The following is a 15,869-nucleotide window of genomic DNA, read 5'->3' as shown; positions in this document are numbered from 1 at the left end:
TTTGTGTTTCCTGTCTAGAGAATATCCTTTAGTATTTGTTGGAGAGCTGGTTTGGTGGTGCAGAATTCTCTCAGCTTTTGCTTGTCTGAAAAACTTTTGATTTCTCCTTCATATTTGAATGAGGTCCTTGCTGGGTACAATAATCTGGGCTGTAGGTTATTTTCTTTCATCACTTTAAGTATGTCTTGCCATTCCGTCCTGGCTTGAAGAGTTTCTATTGAAAGATCAGCTGTTATCCTTATGGGAATTCCCTTGTGTGTTATTTGTTGTTTTTCCCTTGCTGCTTTTAATATTTGTTCTTTGTGTTTGATCTTTGTTAATTTGATTAATATGTGTCTTGGGGTGTTTCGCCTTGGGTTTATCCTGTTTGGGACTCTCTGGGTTTCTTGGACTTGGGTGATTATTTCCTTACCCATTTTAGGGAAGTTTTCAACTATTATCTCCTCAAGTATTTTCTCATGGTCTTTCTTTTTGTCTTCTTCTTCTGGGACCCCTATGATTCGAATGTCGTAGCGTTTAATATTGTCCTGGAGGTCTCTGAGATTGTCCTCATTTTTTAAAATTCATTTTTCTTTTATCCTCTCTGATTCATTTATTTCTACCATTCTATCTTCTAATTCACTAATCCTATCTTCTGCCTCTGTTATTCTACTATTTGTTGCCTCCAGAGTGTTTTTAATTTCATTTATTGCATTATTCATTATATATTGACTCTTTTTTATTTCTTCTAGGTCCTTGTTAAACCTTTCTTGCATCTTCTCAATCCTTGTCTCCAGGCTATTCATCTGTGATTCCATTTTGATTTCAAGATTTTGGATCAATTTCACTATCATTATTTGGAATTCTTTATCAGGTAGATTCCCTATCTCTTCCTCTTTTGTTTGGTTTGGTGGGCATTTATCCTGTTCCTTTGTCTGCTGGGTATTCCTCTGTCTCTTCATCTTGTTTAAATTGCTGAGTTTGGGGTGTCCTTTCTGTATTCTGGCAGTTTGTGGAGTTCTCTTTATTGTGGCATTTCCTCGATGTGTGTGGGTTTGTACAGGTGGCTTGTCAAGGTTTCTTGGTTAGGGAAGCTTGTGTCGGTGTTCTGGTGGGTGGAGCTGTCTTTCTTCTCTCTGGACTGCAATGAAGTGTCTGGTAATGAGTTATGAGATGTCTATGGTTTTGGGGTGACTTTGGGCAGCCTGTATCTTGGAGCTCAGGGCTGTGTTCCTGTGTTGCTGGAGAATTTTCTTGGTATGTCTTGCTCTGGAACTTGTTGGCCCTTGTGTGGTGCTTGGTTTCAGTGTAGGTATGGAGGTGTTTGATGAGCTCCTGTCAATTAATGTTCCTTGGAGTCAGGAGTTCCCTGGAGTCAGGGTTTGGACTTAAGCCTCCTGCTTCCAGTTATTGGTCTTATTTTTACAGTAGTTTCAAAACTTCTCCTTCTATACAGCACCATTGATAAAACATCTACGTTAAAGATGAAAAGTTTCTCTACTGTGAGGGTCACCCAGAGAGGTTTACAGCATTACATGGAGAAGAGAAGAGGGAGGAGGAAGTTAGACCCGAATGAGATGAGGTGGAATCAATTGAGGAGAGAGTGGGCTAGCCAGTAATCACTTCCTTACGTGCACTCCACAACTGGACCACTCAGAGATGTTCACGGAGTTATACAGAGAAGAGAAGAAGGAGGAAGGATACAGAGGTGGCCAGGAGGATAAAAGGGGGGAATGAAAAGGAGGGAGACAGATCCAGCCACTAATCAGTTCCCTAAGTGTTCTCCACCGTCTGGAACACACAGAAATTCACAGAGTTGGGTAGAGTAGAGAGGGGTTAGGGAGGAGACACAGGCAACCTGGTGGAGAAAAAGGAGAGTCCAAAGGGAGAGAGAGCAGTCAAGCCAGTAATCTCGTTCCCTAGTGAAAAATGGATACTGAAGATTGGGTTCTTAAAGGTACAAAATTGGTAACAAATACATAAAAGCAAAAATTAAGAATCTAGAGTAGAGTTTGGAATTTCAAAAATACAATGTTAAAGAAAAGAAGAAGGAAAAGAAAGAGAGAAAAAATGAACAAACAAAAACAAACAAGATCGTGAAAATTATAAAGAAAATATAGGTACAAAATTGGTATCAAATACCAAAAAGCATAAATTAAAAATCTAGAGTAGAGTTTGGAATTTCAGATATACAATGTTATATAAAAGGAGAAGAGAAAGAAACAGAGAAAAAAAAAAGTCACAGAAATTATAAAAAAAAACTATAGGTACAAAATTGATAACAAATACCAAAAAGCTAAAATTAAAAATCTAGAGTAGAGTTTGGAATTTCAAAAATACAATGTTAAAGAAAAGAAAAAAAAAACAACAACAAAAGAAAAACCAAGGTCAAAAAAATTATAAAAAGAATATATATGAAGTTTGCTTTAAAAAAATAGGGTCTTTTTTTTTTTTTTTGCAAAGTAATAGGATATAAAAGTGAAAATTAAAGGAATAATAGAGGACTTAAATTTTTTTTTTTAATTAAAAAAAAGAAAGAAAGAATGATTGTAAAAATAGTAAAAATATATCTAGGACTTTCTCTGGTTTTGTTGTGAGTATTGTGGGTTCAGTTCATTTTTGGCTAGTTCCTTGGTCCGACTTATAGGCCCCTTCCTATGTAGTTGGTAGTAATCACAGGGTTTTAATCTATTGCCTGTAGCTTCCAAGGCAGTTCCCTCTGTTATAGCTTCTTCTATTTGCTGGTCTCTTCAGTGTCTGGTTTCCACCCTGACACAAAGGGGACGGTGGAGGACACTTTTTTTTTTTTTTTTAGGCTCACTTGTTCAGTTGCACTGTGGGGAGGGAGGGAGGGATGCTGCAAACAAGTAACACTGGCGTGTGCTCGCAGTGCCTCAGCCACACTGGATCTGCCCCCGCTCAGGGCACCTGTAGCCTCCCTGCCCACACTGCTCAGGCTCTAGGTTGCTCCGCCAGGAGCCATCTGTGGCCGGCCCTGGGCTGCCTTCACCTCCCAGGTCCAAGCCGCTCAGGTTCAGGCACTCGGGTAGTCCTCAGAGGCGCAGACTCGGTTGGCCCTGCGTTTTGTGCCCTTCCCAGGTCTGAGCAGCTCAGGTGATGAGGTGTTTGGCGAGCGCGATTGCTGCGACTTATCGCCTCCCCGCCGCTTGGTTATCTAGGTGTACAACCGGCACACCTTCTCAGGCAGATGTTGACAGTCCAGACTCCCAAGAAGTTTTAGTTAGCAAAGAAGCCTGCTTACAGTTTTATAGATAATGTCTCTCTGGGGCTGCGATTGCCCCCTTCCAGTTCTGGCTGCCTGTCACCGGAGGGGGATGGTCTGCAGCCGGCTATCTCTGTTCAGTTCTTTGTTCCGTGCGCAGGCCTGGCGGTGTCTTAGGTTAGGGCTGGCTTTTCGTGTGGTAGATATCCCACAGTCTGGTTTGCTAGCCCAAATTATTTCGCTCAGATAGCATTCAGGTTATTCAGGCCAGATCCTTACTCTAAGCGATGCAGCCCACGCCACGCCTCCCTGCCCAGCCCCCGCTTGCTAGTGGCATGTGCAGGCGTTTGCGCTGCTTCTCCGCTGGGGGAGTTACCGCAGGGCTTGCAATCTCTGGGTTTTAATTCTTTATTCATTTTTCCTCCCTGTTATGTTGCCCTCTGTGCTTCCAAAGCTCAGCACAGATTCGGCAGTGAGAAGGTTTCCTGGTGTTTGGAAACTTCTCTCTTTTTAAGACTTCCTTCCCGGGACGGAACTCCGTCTCTCCCTCTTTTGTCCCTTTTTTTGTCTTTTATATTTTTTCCTACCTCCTTTCGAAGACTTGGGTTGCTTTTCTGGGTGCCTGATGTCCTCTGCTGGCATTCAGAAATTGTTTTGTGGAATTTACTCGGCGTTTAAATGTTCTTTTGATGAATTTGTGGGGGAGAAAGTGTTCTCCCCGTCCTACTCCTCTGCCGTCTTAGCTCCTCCCTCTCCATTCTATTGTTTTCCTCTATTTCTTTGCATTGATCACTGAGGAAGGCTTTCTTATCTCTCCTTGCTATTCTTTGGAACTCTGCATTCAAATTGGTATATCTTTCCTTTTCTGCTTTGCTTTTCACTTCCCTTTTTTCACAGCTATTTTTAAGGCCTCCTCAGACAGCCATATTGCTTTTTTGCATTTCTTTTTCTTGGGGATGGTCTTGATTCCTGTCTCCTATACAATGTCATGAACCTCCATCCATAGTTCATCAGGCAGTCTGTCTATCACATCTAGTCCCTTAAATCTATTTCTCACTTCCACTGTGTAGTCATAAGGGATTTGATTTAGGTCACACCTGAATGGTCTAGTGGTTTTCTCCACTTTTTCAATTTAAGTCTGTATTGGACATTAAGGAGTTCATGATCCAAGCCACAGTCAGCTCCCAGTCTTGTTTTTGCTGACTGTATAGAGCTTCTCCATCTTTGGCTGCAAAGAATATAATCAATCTGATTTTGGTGTCAACCATCTGGTGATGTTCATGTGTAGAGTCTACTCTTGTGTTGTTGGAAGAGGGTGTTTGCTATGACCTGTGCATTCTCTTGGCTGAAATCTATTAGCCTTTGCCCTGCTTCATTCTGTACTCCAGGCCAAATTTTCCTGTTACTCCAGGTGTTTCTTGACTTTCTACTTTTGCATTCCAGTCCCCTATAATTACAATGACATCTTTTTTTGGTGTTAGTTCTAGTAGGTGTTGTAGGTCTTCATAGAACTGTTCAACGTCAGCTTCTTCAGCATTACTGGTTGGGCATAGACTTTGATTACGGTGACATTGAATGGTTTGCCTTGGAGACATACAGAAATCATTCTGTCGTTTTTGAGATTGCATCCAAGTACTGCATTTTGGACTCTTTTGTTGACCATGATGGCTACTCCATTTCTTCTAAGGGATTCCTGCCCACAGTAGTAGATATAATGGTCATCTGAGTTAAATTCACCCATTCCACTCCATCTTAGTTCACTGATTCCTAGAATGTCAATGTTCACTGTTGTCATCTCCTGTTTGACCACTTCCAATTTGCCTTGATTCATGGACCTAACATTCCAGGTTCCTATGCAATATTGCTCTTTACAGCATTGAACCCTTCTTCCATCACCAGTCCCTTTCACAACTGGGTATTGTTTATGCTTTGGCTCCATCCCTTCATTCTTTCTGGAGTTATTTCTCCACTGATTTCCAGTAGCATATTGGGCACCTACCGACCTGGGGAGTTCATCTGCATATGGGTTCTTAATAAGAAGATTTTATGCTTTCTGTGATTGGTTTGTAAAATATAAGTCAGGAGAATGACCACACCAAAGGAGTTCTTGGCATTATAATCAGTGCCAGGAGCACAGTATGTAGGCTAAATAAATTGAATGAACAAATTAGACAGGAAGAGAATGTGTTTTTGTTAGTGAGCCATAGAGTAATCCCAGATGTATTTGGGTAGTTAGCTGCAGACTCATATGCTTGAAATTTCATGCCTTATTAAAAAAAGATAAATCAATGGACAATGTGCTCAGAGCTTAGATCATTTTTTAAGTCTCAATCTAAAAATATACTAATTATATCACTGAGTAAGTGTTTAAAAATTACATATCTAAGAGGACTCAGACTTACCAGATAGGAGACATTGCTATCCTATAACTGATAATACAATTACAGTGTAATAGATTTTAACCATTCCAGAAGAAATTATAGCTATAAGAGAAAAAGAAATTGGCTGCTTTTTCATAGCATAGTCTTCTAGGGGTAAAGAAATTCCCTGAGGAATATATACAATATGACATACTTTTTATATAGTTCAAAGGTAAGTACACATCTATATGTGAATAAGGGGATGAAAGCCAACAAAGGAATGATAAAAATAAAATTCAGGATAGAGGTTACTCTAGCATTGTGGGGATTGGGGTGTGGAATAAGAAATAATACAGAGATAGACATGAGCAACTATTTATATTCTATTCTTAGGTGACTTGATGAATTTATAGAATTACATTCAGTAAATAAGCAAATAAACAAAAATTTAAAAGGCGTTGAAGACCAGTGATGATAGTGTTCATGAGTGAAAGATTATAGTTAATTTATTCCTATGCCCTGATATAATAACAGTAAAAAGTAAACTATTTTAAAAATAGATTTATGTATTATAATTAATATTAACCAATTTGTAAATGTGTCAGGAGCCCATAAAGCTAAGAGAGGTCAGTCTTTTACCAATTTTAATGATTAGTGACAAATTTAAGTGGAAGGGTGATGATGGTTTGATAAAACCTAGCAAAGGAAAGTGGAAAATTTCATTCATTTTTTTTTTACCCCTCTATTTGTCTACTCAGCAACCTTTAATTGAGCACTAGCTATTGCTCTGGAACAAATTCTGTAGGTAATGGATGAAGTGGAAGACATATATAGATGAATACTACTAATTTGTTTATCCCTCTATTCAGCCAAGCCTTTATACACCTTTGTTGTCGTCCAGGCGCTGAGTCATGTCTGACTCTTTTGTGACCCCATGGACTGTAGCTTGCAGGGCTCCTCTGTCCATGGATTTTCTAGACAAGAATACTGCAGTGATTGCCATTTCCTCCTCCGGGGGATCTTCCAAACTCAGGGATTGAGCCTGGGTTTCCTGCATTGGCAGGCACATTCTTTACCACTGGGCCACCTGGGAAGCCTCGTCATAGACTACATGTGATATAATAGGCAGTGACTGAGGTGCTGATGATACAATGATTAGTAAGACAGATTGTCTGCACTTCCATTTTGGTAGGTAAAGCAAGTATTTTCTGGTAATTATTATAAAGGTGATGAGTATTGTGATAGCAGAAATATAGGGTGCTAACAGAGGGCCAGGGAAACAGCCTGAATAATGTGAGTATTTATCTTAAAGCTTATGAAAATCCCAAGGCAAGATAATAGTTGAGAGGGGTCTTAAAGGCTGAATAGGAGTTTACTAGGTAGAGATGAGAATGGCTTTCAGGTAGATTGACCAGAATGTAGAAAGCATGAAAATAAAACAAAAGGTAACAAGTTGCTTTTAGAAAAAACAAATAGCTTGATATAACTAGGACATGGAATACATTAGAAAGAAAGGTTCTGGTAAAAGATGAAGCTGGAAAGAAGAGTTGGGAATATATTTTTGTGAGAGATTATTTTCTGTGCTAAAGGATTACATGTCATGCTAAAGAGATGAACTTTATTTATAGCAATAGAGGAATACAGATATTCGTTTTGTAGAAATAAAGAAGGATAGAGTGGTGAGACAGAGAATTCAGTTAGGAAGCAGTGGAAAGTACCCAGGCAAGAGTTTGACAAATTAATATTTCCAGGTCTTTGATACTGAAAGGATAAGTCCAGAGTAAACAGAATCATTCCTAGCATTGTCACAAAGAGTTTATGTCCTAAGGAATCAACTGTATATGTCACTGTATATATATGTGTATATGTGAGGAGAGTAATATGTAGAGTGAAACAATTTCTCAAAAAAAAAAAAAATAAAATAAAAAAGCCATGATGTAAGAATGTATGTGTCTAAATGCCTCCATAGGATCAGAGAGAGAGAAAGATTTAGGATGGAAGGGATGATTTCAGTGCAAAGTTGTAAGATGAGAGAAGACTTAGGTAAGCCTGAAGAAAGAAACAGGACCTAGTGAACAGGGAGAACCTGAAGCTACTAAGAAAAATGAGACAAATATGGAAGTAAAATTTTTCAGGAATTGAAAGGGTTGGGATTTATAACTGTGGTGGAGTTAGATAAAAGGACAGATTTCTGATCCTGTGAAGGTGAAAAAGGATGAGTAGGTACGCATAGTGGTCAACATTTGGAGAATTGAGATGCAGGATATTTAGGAGCTCAAAATCCTTAATAAAGTCTGAAATGAGGCCATCTGCTAAGAGAGAAGTGGTAAGATTTTAGATGTTAACGAATTAGGTGACTATATATATATCAAGGGGTCAGTTATAATCAAGTTTCTTAATAATCTATGCTTGAGTTATTAGAGTCTCAGTGGCAATGAAGAGTAGTAGGTTTATTGAATGAAAAAAGATTGAAGTATACATTACAACAAAATTATTAGAGGCTTATAAAGAAAAAAAATGTGACAATGAAGTTTAAAATATTGTCAAGTTTGTGCATGAATGATGCAGGGTGGAGGAGACTGTTGGCTGACAGATGGAGGGACCATAGGCTGAGGTTGAAATTTAACTAGGTCATGGTATGAATGTAAATGTCAGTGAGAATGAAAGCAAAGATATGATTATAGATAAGAAAGGAAAGAAAGAGAATTGTACATAGTTGTAAATTTTAAATTAGGTTCTGTGGGGTTTAGAAAATTATGTTAATAAAAGAACATTGTAAAATGCATTGGAATAATAGAAGGAATAAAGGATCACAAACTTTTCAAACTAACCTGTGTTCATATTCAACTTCTGTGTCTCTCACCCTACATTCTTATTCAGATAATAAAAGTAATGTATTTACATGGACCTCTCTTTTTATTTTTTCTCATACTTACATTAATAAAACATACAAATACATAACTATGTGGTAAGGAATTAACTACACTTACCTTTGGACTGCAAGGAGATCCAACCAGTCCATCCTAAAGGAGATCAGTCCTGGGTGTTGATTGGAAGGACTGATGCTAAAGCTGAAACTCCAATACTTTGGCCACCTGATGCGAAGAGTTGACTCATTGGAAAAGACCCTGATGCTGGGAGGGATTGGGGGCAGGAGGAGAAGGGGATGACAGAAGATGAGATGGCTGGATGGCATCACCGACTCCATGGATGTGAGTTTGAGTGAACTCCGGGTGTTGGTGATGGACATGGAGGCCTGGCCTGCTGCAATTCATGGGGTTGAAAGGAGCCGGACACGACTGAGCGACTGAACTGAACTGAACCTCAGGTACATCATCATTTTTGATCCATATTAGTCCCCTCCATTGTTTCTTTTATTTAATGATTCCATTGTATCTTCATTCCCAGCTCCCATCTTCCTTCCTTTTCTCACCTTAGGCAAAATTTCGAATGTGCACAACATGAAACTTTTTGCTTGCCTGTGCTCTTGCAGAATGTGTATTGTTGATTCTCAGTATGTAAATTAAATTAGCATAAAGTAGCATTGTGTAATATATTTTGTTCAGTATTTTTCACTTTGAGTAATGCCTTTAATCATCTATATTTTTATTTTTATGATTACATCCAAGTTGTTGCTTTTAATGTGCATTGAACTCTGTGGTGTGCCTTCAAAAATTTTTGCCTATCACTCTTTGAGTAATGAACACAGGAGTTTGCTTACACAAATAACACTGCAGGGAATATCCTTTACATACCCCTTTGGGACTTTTGAACAAACTTCTTTGAGATATATATCCAAAATAGAGTTGGAAGTGAGAAGTTGTACACATACTATTTTGACTGAGTAGAGCCAGATTGTTCTCAAGAATAGCTGCTCTAGTTCACACTCCCAGTAATAGTACCTGTAAGTTCCAACGGCCCTACATTACTGCCAGCACTTGGCATTACCACCTTTCTTATTTTTGCTGAACTAATAGGTTTAGATTGACTTCCTATTGTGGCTTTAATTTACGTGTCTTTGATTACTAGAACGTTAGAGCATCTACTCACCTTCTTTATGGATGTTTGGATTTTCTCTTCTTTATGCTTTTATCCATTTTTCTGTTGGGGTGACTGTTTTATTTTCTAACTGATTTTCAGGAATTTCTGTTGTAATCTGATTATAAATACCACGTCAGGTTGGGGTGTTACCAATATATTTTCCAATTCTATCATCTCTGTATTTACTTTGCATATAAGTATTCTCATTGAATAGAAGTTTTTAATTTCAGTGCAAACATGTTAGAAGAGGAATGGGTCAATAAGTCTCTGCTTCTCTAGATTTAAAATTTTTGAACTTAAGGACCTTAAGACTCAGCTGGTTTTTGAGATACACTGATGACAACATTAGCTGCTACTGAAATTTCACAACTTGTTTCTGTCCCTTACTTCAAGAGATTTACTTTTTCAAAAAAACTCTTCTTTGAAATCTGTGAGATATCTTAATATTCTTTTAACAAATTCTCTTCTTGTTGAAGTCAGAGTTGCTTTTTAGAGTTTACAGTCACAAAAACCTTTATTAATACAGTCGATGAGAAGACAATGACAAAATGGTATTCTTGGAATCACAGTTCATAAAATAGTCATGCAAACCTTTGTAATCTATGAATTTCCAGCCACCAAGAGGTATTTCCCTAATAACCTATTCAAATAAACAGAGAACAAAATGGTATATTCTCTGATAGTAAAACTTTTATTATTGGTAAATGACCTTCTCACCTTGTTCGATTGTTACATTTAGTTATAAATATATACCCTAATAACAGCATGATAATTTTATTATTCAGTAGTGCTAAAAACATTTTAAATGACGGACTTAAAAATCCAAAGGTCTCTATTAAGAGAACTCCGAATAAGCTAAGTTTTCTCATTTTTTGGTGACTTGTTAAATCTGGGCAGCACTTGACTCATCAGGTACATCTTTCTAAATATGGATACTTAGAGAGTAAATACATCTTCTTCCCAGGACAAGGTTTGTGTCCTATCAAAGGATCTATTATTCTTCTGCAAGGGAGCAATACATTACTAAATAATGTCAAAACTGTGATTGCCTTATAGAATAATGACAGAACAATGTTTATGTAAGAAATGCTCAAGGAATGTAGGTTTTTTTTGTTTTTGTTCTTTAACTGGTAATTGAAATATGCCCAGATCCTAAAATAGGAATTCCCGAGAACAGATGTGATTATAATTCTGTCAAGGACTACAGTTTGAATTTTTGTTACATTATAGGAAATGAATCTTTCAGGTCAGTGTGAATGAGAACTCTTTTACTCTTTTATTTTAGTACATCTCAAACTTTGTTAGGCATAAGATTTTGATTCAAGAATTCTGGGTAAGGCCCTGGAATCTGTATGTTTAACTAGATCCCCAAGTAGTCCTTAAGAAGTTGGTCCATATTCTGTCCTAGAGGGATTCTGTTTAAGTCTATCAGAATAACTTGGAAAGGGATTGATTGGAGTGAATATCTTTGGGAAGTTTATGATATGAACTACTGTGAATTTATTAAGGGCTTCCCTTGTAGCTCAACTGGTAAAGAATCTGCCTGCAATGTGGGAGACCTGGGTTCAATCTCTGGGTTGGGAAGATCCCCTGGAGAAGGGAAAGGCTACCCACTCCAGTATTCCTGCCCAGAGGATTCCATATTAAGTCTATCTAGAATTTTAGAAAATTGTCTTTATTGATAATTTGCAATAGTATCAAATATCTCATCTATAAATATAGCACAGAGTTGCTTGAGAAACTGGATGAGGTGGTTTATATAAAGCATTTATTTTTATTCACTTCTTCACTTAGAAAAAATTGATTAGTTCCTACCATGTTGAAGTTAGCTTGGAAGATACAGGGCATACAGAGATTATAAAATGTAGTTCTTGACTTCAAAGAGTTCATGATATATTAGACAAATTGTTAGTCACCAAGTTGTGTCTGACTCTTTTGTAACCCCATGGACTGTAACAGCCCAGCAGTCTCCTCTGTTCATGGGACTTCCCTGGCAAAAATACTGGAGTGGGTTGCCATTTCTTTTTCCAAGGGGTCTTCCCAACCCAGGAATTGAACCTGCATCTCCTGCATTAGCAGGTAGATTCTTGGCTGCTGAGCTGCCAGGGAAGCCCATTAGACAAACACATAATGAAAATTTGCAGTTATGTTGAGATGGTGATGATAATACCATATATGTTAGGGTTCTTTTCTAGAAATGGTGGTGTTCAATTGTGTTAGAATGTAGTCCCTTTCATTAACTCAGTAAATACTAATCAATTATTTGCTGTGTCTAAGGTGCTGTGAGAAGGCAACGGCACCCCACTCCAGTACTGTTGCCTGGAAAATCCCGTGGATGGAAGAGCCTGGTAGGCTGCAGTCCATGGGGTCGCTAAGAGTCGGACGCGACTGAGCGACTTCACTTTTCACTTTCCACTTTCATGCATTGGAGAAGGAAATGGCAACCCACTCCAGTGTTCTTGCCTGGAGAATCCCTTGGACGGAGAAGCCTGGTAGGCTGCAGTCCATGGGGTCACAGAGTCGGACATGACTGAAGTGACTTAGCAATTAGCAAGGTGGTGTTAGCTATATAAAGTACTACAATTGTGAATTAAAGATAATCCTTGTCTTCATGATAATTACAGTCTAGTGGAAAATCCCATGGACGTAGGAGCCTGGTAGGCTGCAGTCCATGGGGTCGCTGAGAGTCAGACACGACTAAGTGACTTCACTTTTACTTTTCACTTTCATGCATTGGAGAAGGAAATGGCAACCCACTCCAGTGTTCTTGCCTGGAGAATCCCAGGGACGGCAGAGCCTGGTGGGCTGCCATCTATGGGGTCGCACAGAGTCAGGCATGACTGAAGTGACTTAGCAGCAGCAGCAGCAGCAGGTTACAAGCACTGAAGAATTAACAGAAAATGAAAATGTAGTATGATAAGTGCTATGATTGTAGAAATGTAGTGTATCACATTATAAGAATTTCAGATCTATACTGTGGAGTATAGGGATAGATAAATTGGTAACTAAAAGATGAAAAGGACTCACACAAACAAGAAAGGAGTTATAATAGTTTATACAGAAGGAATATCATCTGAGAAGACATGATAGTGATGGAGAGAATGGCATAGTTGATCTGATGTGGGACTAAAGCCTGGTATGAGAGGAACATCATATTGAGAGAAAATGCTGGAGAGGTGAGCAGGAGTCGAGAGTTGTGGGTCACGCTGAATAATTTGTAGTTTATTTCTGAGCTGTGAGAAACCACTGAAAGCCATTTTGCAAAGGAAGGAATGTTTTAGAAATCTTCAGATTTATGTTTTAGAAAACCACTCAGGCTCCTGAATAGAGAACAGATTTATAGAGTGTTAAAACTGCAGGTAAGGGGACTGGTTGGACTGAAACATTAATTGAGTTGAGAGGAGATGGAGATGTGAATTAGGGTAACTTGGGGTGGGTAAAGAGAGTTGGGCAAATCTGAGAGTTAAGAAGCAAGCAGACTCAATAGTACTTAGATATTTGTATTCTGAGATTTGTGCAGTGAAAAGGACATCACTTCAGTTCAGTTGCTCAGTTGTGTCTGACTCTTTGCGACCCCATGAATCGCAGCACGCCAGGCCTCCCTGTCCATCATCAACTCCTGGAGTTCACTCAAACTCACATCTATTGAGTTAGTGATGACATCCAGCCATCTCATCCTCTGTCGTCCCCTTCTCCTCCTGCCCCCAATCCCTCCCAGCATCAGGGTCTTTTCCAATGAGTCAACTCTTCGGATGAGGTGGCCAAAGTACTGGAGTTTCAGCTTCAGCATCAGTCCTTCCGATGAACACCCAGGACTGATCTCCTTTAGAATGGACTGGTTGGACCTCTTTTCAGTCCAAGGGACTCTCAAGAGTTCTTCTCCAACACCACAGTTCATCCCACCCTCTCCTTCCCCTGCTGTGTCTGTAAGTCTGTTCTTTTCTCACTGAAGCATCAATTCTTCAGTGCTCAGCCTTCCTCACAGTCCAACTCTCACATCCATACATGACCACTGGAAAAACCATAGCCTTGACTAGATGGACCTTTGTTGGCAAAGTAATGTCTCTGCTTTATAATATGCTATCTAGGTTGGTCATAGATGGCATTAAAAAAAGAAGTTTATTGGATGAGTCAGGATAAAACTTTACAAAGGAGATAATAGAGCTTGATTGTGACAGATTTTACGTATGGGACACATTTTCTGGATTTTCAGCCAGATCTTCAAACTCAGTGTTTCCATATTTGCATATGTCTTTGCCCATGAAATCTACTCCTCTTGATGTTATTTTGTGGATGTGACATTAAATCTCCTCCTGCTAACCCAAGAATGGAAATAGTTTACCTCTTTTTCTACAGTGTCTAATACAATACTTTGCCAAGACAGGCAAATGTATTTCATAATTTTTGATTGAATAAACAACTCCATGAGTTTATTCAACCTCAAAACTTCACTTCGAATGAAGTGTACCCACTTACATCAAATCAGTGATCAAAGGACTGAACCTATCTTTGCAATTTTTTCTGAATTCACTCCTCTTTCCTCTATTGCTGTTTGCTTTAGTTGACACAGGCAGGTCTCTTTCTTTCCAAGCTGTGCCCTCTTCAATCCATTCTAATATAGTTGTCACATAAATAATTTTATAAAATGTCATGACTCTCTTCTATTCAGAATGTTCAGTGACCCTCTCTCCCCATGCTAACCTGCCCCCTCATGATCTTTCTTTGTGTCCCTTCTGATTTTCTCTTCTTTTTCCCCTATTGCCCTTCTCTCAACCCCTACACACTAGTCTGTTTCCGCCATAATGGTGTTAATGGTTTCTTAAAATGACTTCTATTTTGGCACATTTATATTTTGGCTCATACTGCGTTTTGCTTGGAATTCTCTTCATTTTGGATTCTACTTGTTCAAGTCTATCCTCTCTTCAAAGCTTAGGCCTAAACCTTATCTTCCCCATGGGAATGTCTGATCTGTCTTCAACTAGCAATGACTTAAGGACATTCTAATTTGCATATGTCTCATAGTACACATCCGGAGAAGGCAATGGCACCCCACTCCAGTACTCTTGCCTGGAAAATACCATGGACAGAGGAGCCTGGTGGGCTGCAGTCCATGGGATCGCTAAGAGTCGGACACGACTGAGCGACTTCACTTTCACTTTTCACGTTCATGCTTTGGAGAAGGAAATGGCAACCCACTCCATTGTTCTTGCCTGGAGAATCCCGGGGACGGGGGAGCCTGGTGGGCTGCCGTCTATGGGGTCGCACAGAGTTGGACACGACTGAAGGGACTTAGCAGCAGTAGCAGCAGCATAGTACACATCACTTTCTTTTTTTATTTATTTTTAATTGGAAAACAATTGCTGTACAGTGTTGTGTTGGTTTCTGTTATACATCAACATGGATCAGCCATAGGTATACACATGTCCCCTCCCTCTTGAAACTCTCTCCCACCTCCCAACCCATGCCACCCTTCTAGGTTGTCAGAGAGCACTGGGCTGAGCTCCCTGTGCACTATAGCAACTTCACACTAGCTATCTATCTTCCCATTAGCTATACTTTGCACATGGTAATGTATATACTTCAGTGCTACTCTCTCAGTTCATCCCACCCTCTCCTTCCCCTGCTGTGTCCATAAGTCTGTTCTCTATGTCTGAGTCTTTATTCCTGCCCTGCAAATATGTTCATCAGTGCCATTTTTCTAGATTCCATATATATGCCTTGTTGCTGTGATGTGCTTAGTTGCTCAGTCATGTCTGACTCTTTTCGACCCCATGAACTGCAACCTGCCAGGTTCCTCTGTCCCTGGGGATTTTATAGGCAAGAATACTGGAGTGGGTTGCCATGCCCTCCTTCAGGGGATCTTCCCAACTCAGGGATCAAACCCAGGTCTCCCACATTGCAGGTGGATTCTTTACCATCTGAGCTACCCATATATGCCTTATGATACTTATTCTTCTCTTTTTGACTTACTTCACTCTGAATGGGGCTTCCTGGGTAGCTCAGCTGGTAAAGAATCTGCCTGCAGTGCAGAATACCCCAGTTCAATTCCTGGGTCAGGAAGTTCCCCTGCAGAAGGGATAGGCTACCCAGCTCCAGTGTTCTTGGCTACCCTGGTGGCTCAGGCAGTAAGGAATCCTCCTGCAATGTGGGAGACCAGGGTTTGATTCCTGGGTTGTGAAGATTCCCTGGAGGAGGGCATGTCTACCCACTCTGATATTCTTGCCTGGAGAATCCTCATGGACAGAGGAAACTGGTGAGCTACAGTC

The sequence above is a fragment of the Bos grunniens genome, chromosome 3, assembly GCF_055505025.1.
Source record: "Bos grunniens cultivar Pamir isolate PY7600 chromosome 3, Bosgru_T2T1.0, whole genome shotgun sequence".
NCBI classification, from domain to species: domain Eukaryota; kingdom Metazoa; phylum Chordata; class Mammalia; order Artiodactyla; family Bovidae; genus Bos; species Bos grunniens.
The sequence above is the reverse complement of the archived record's forward strand: the minus strand, read 5'-3'. Positions refer to the sequence as shown.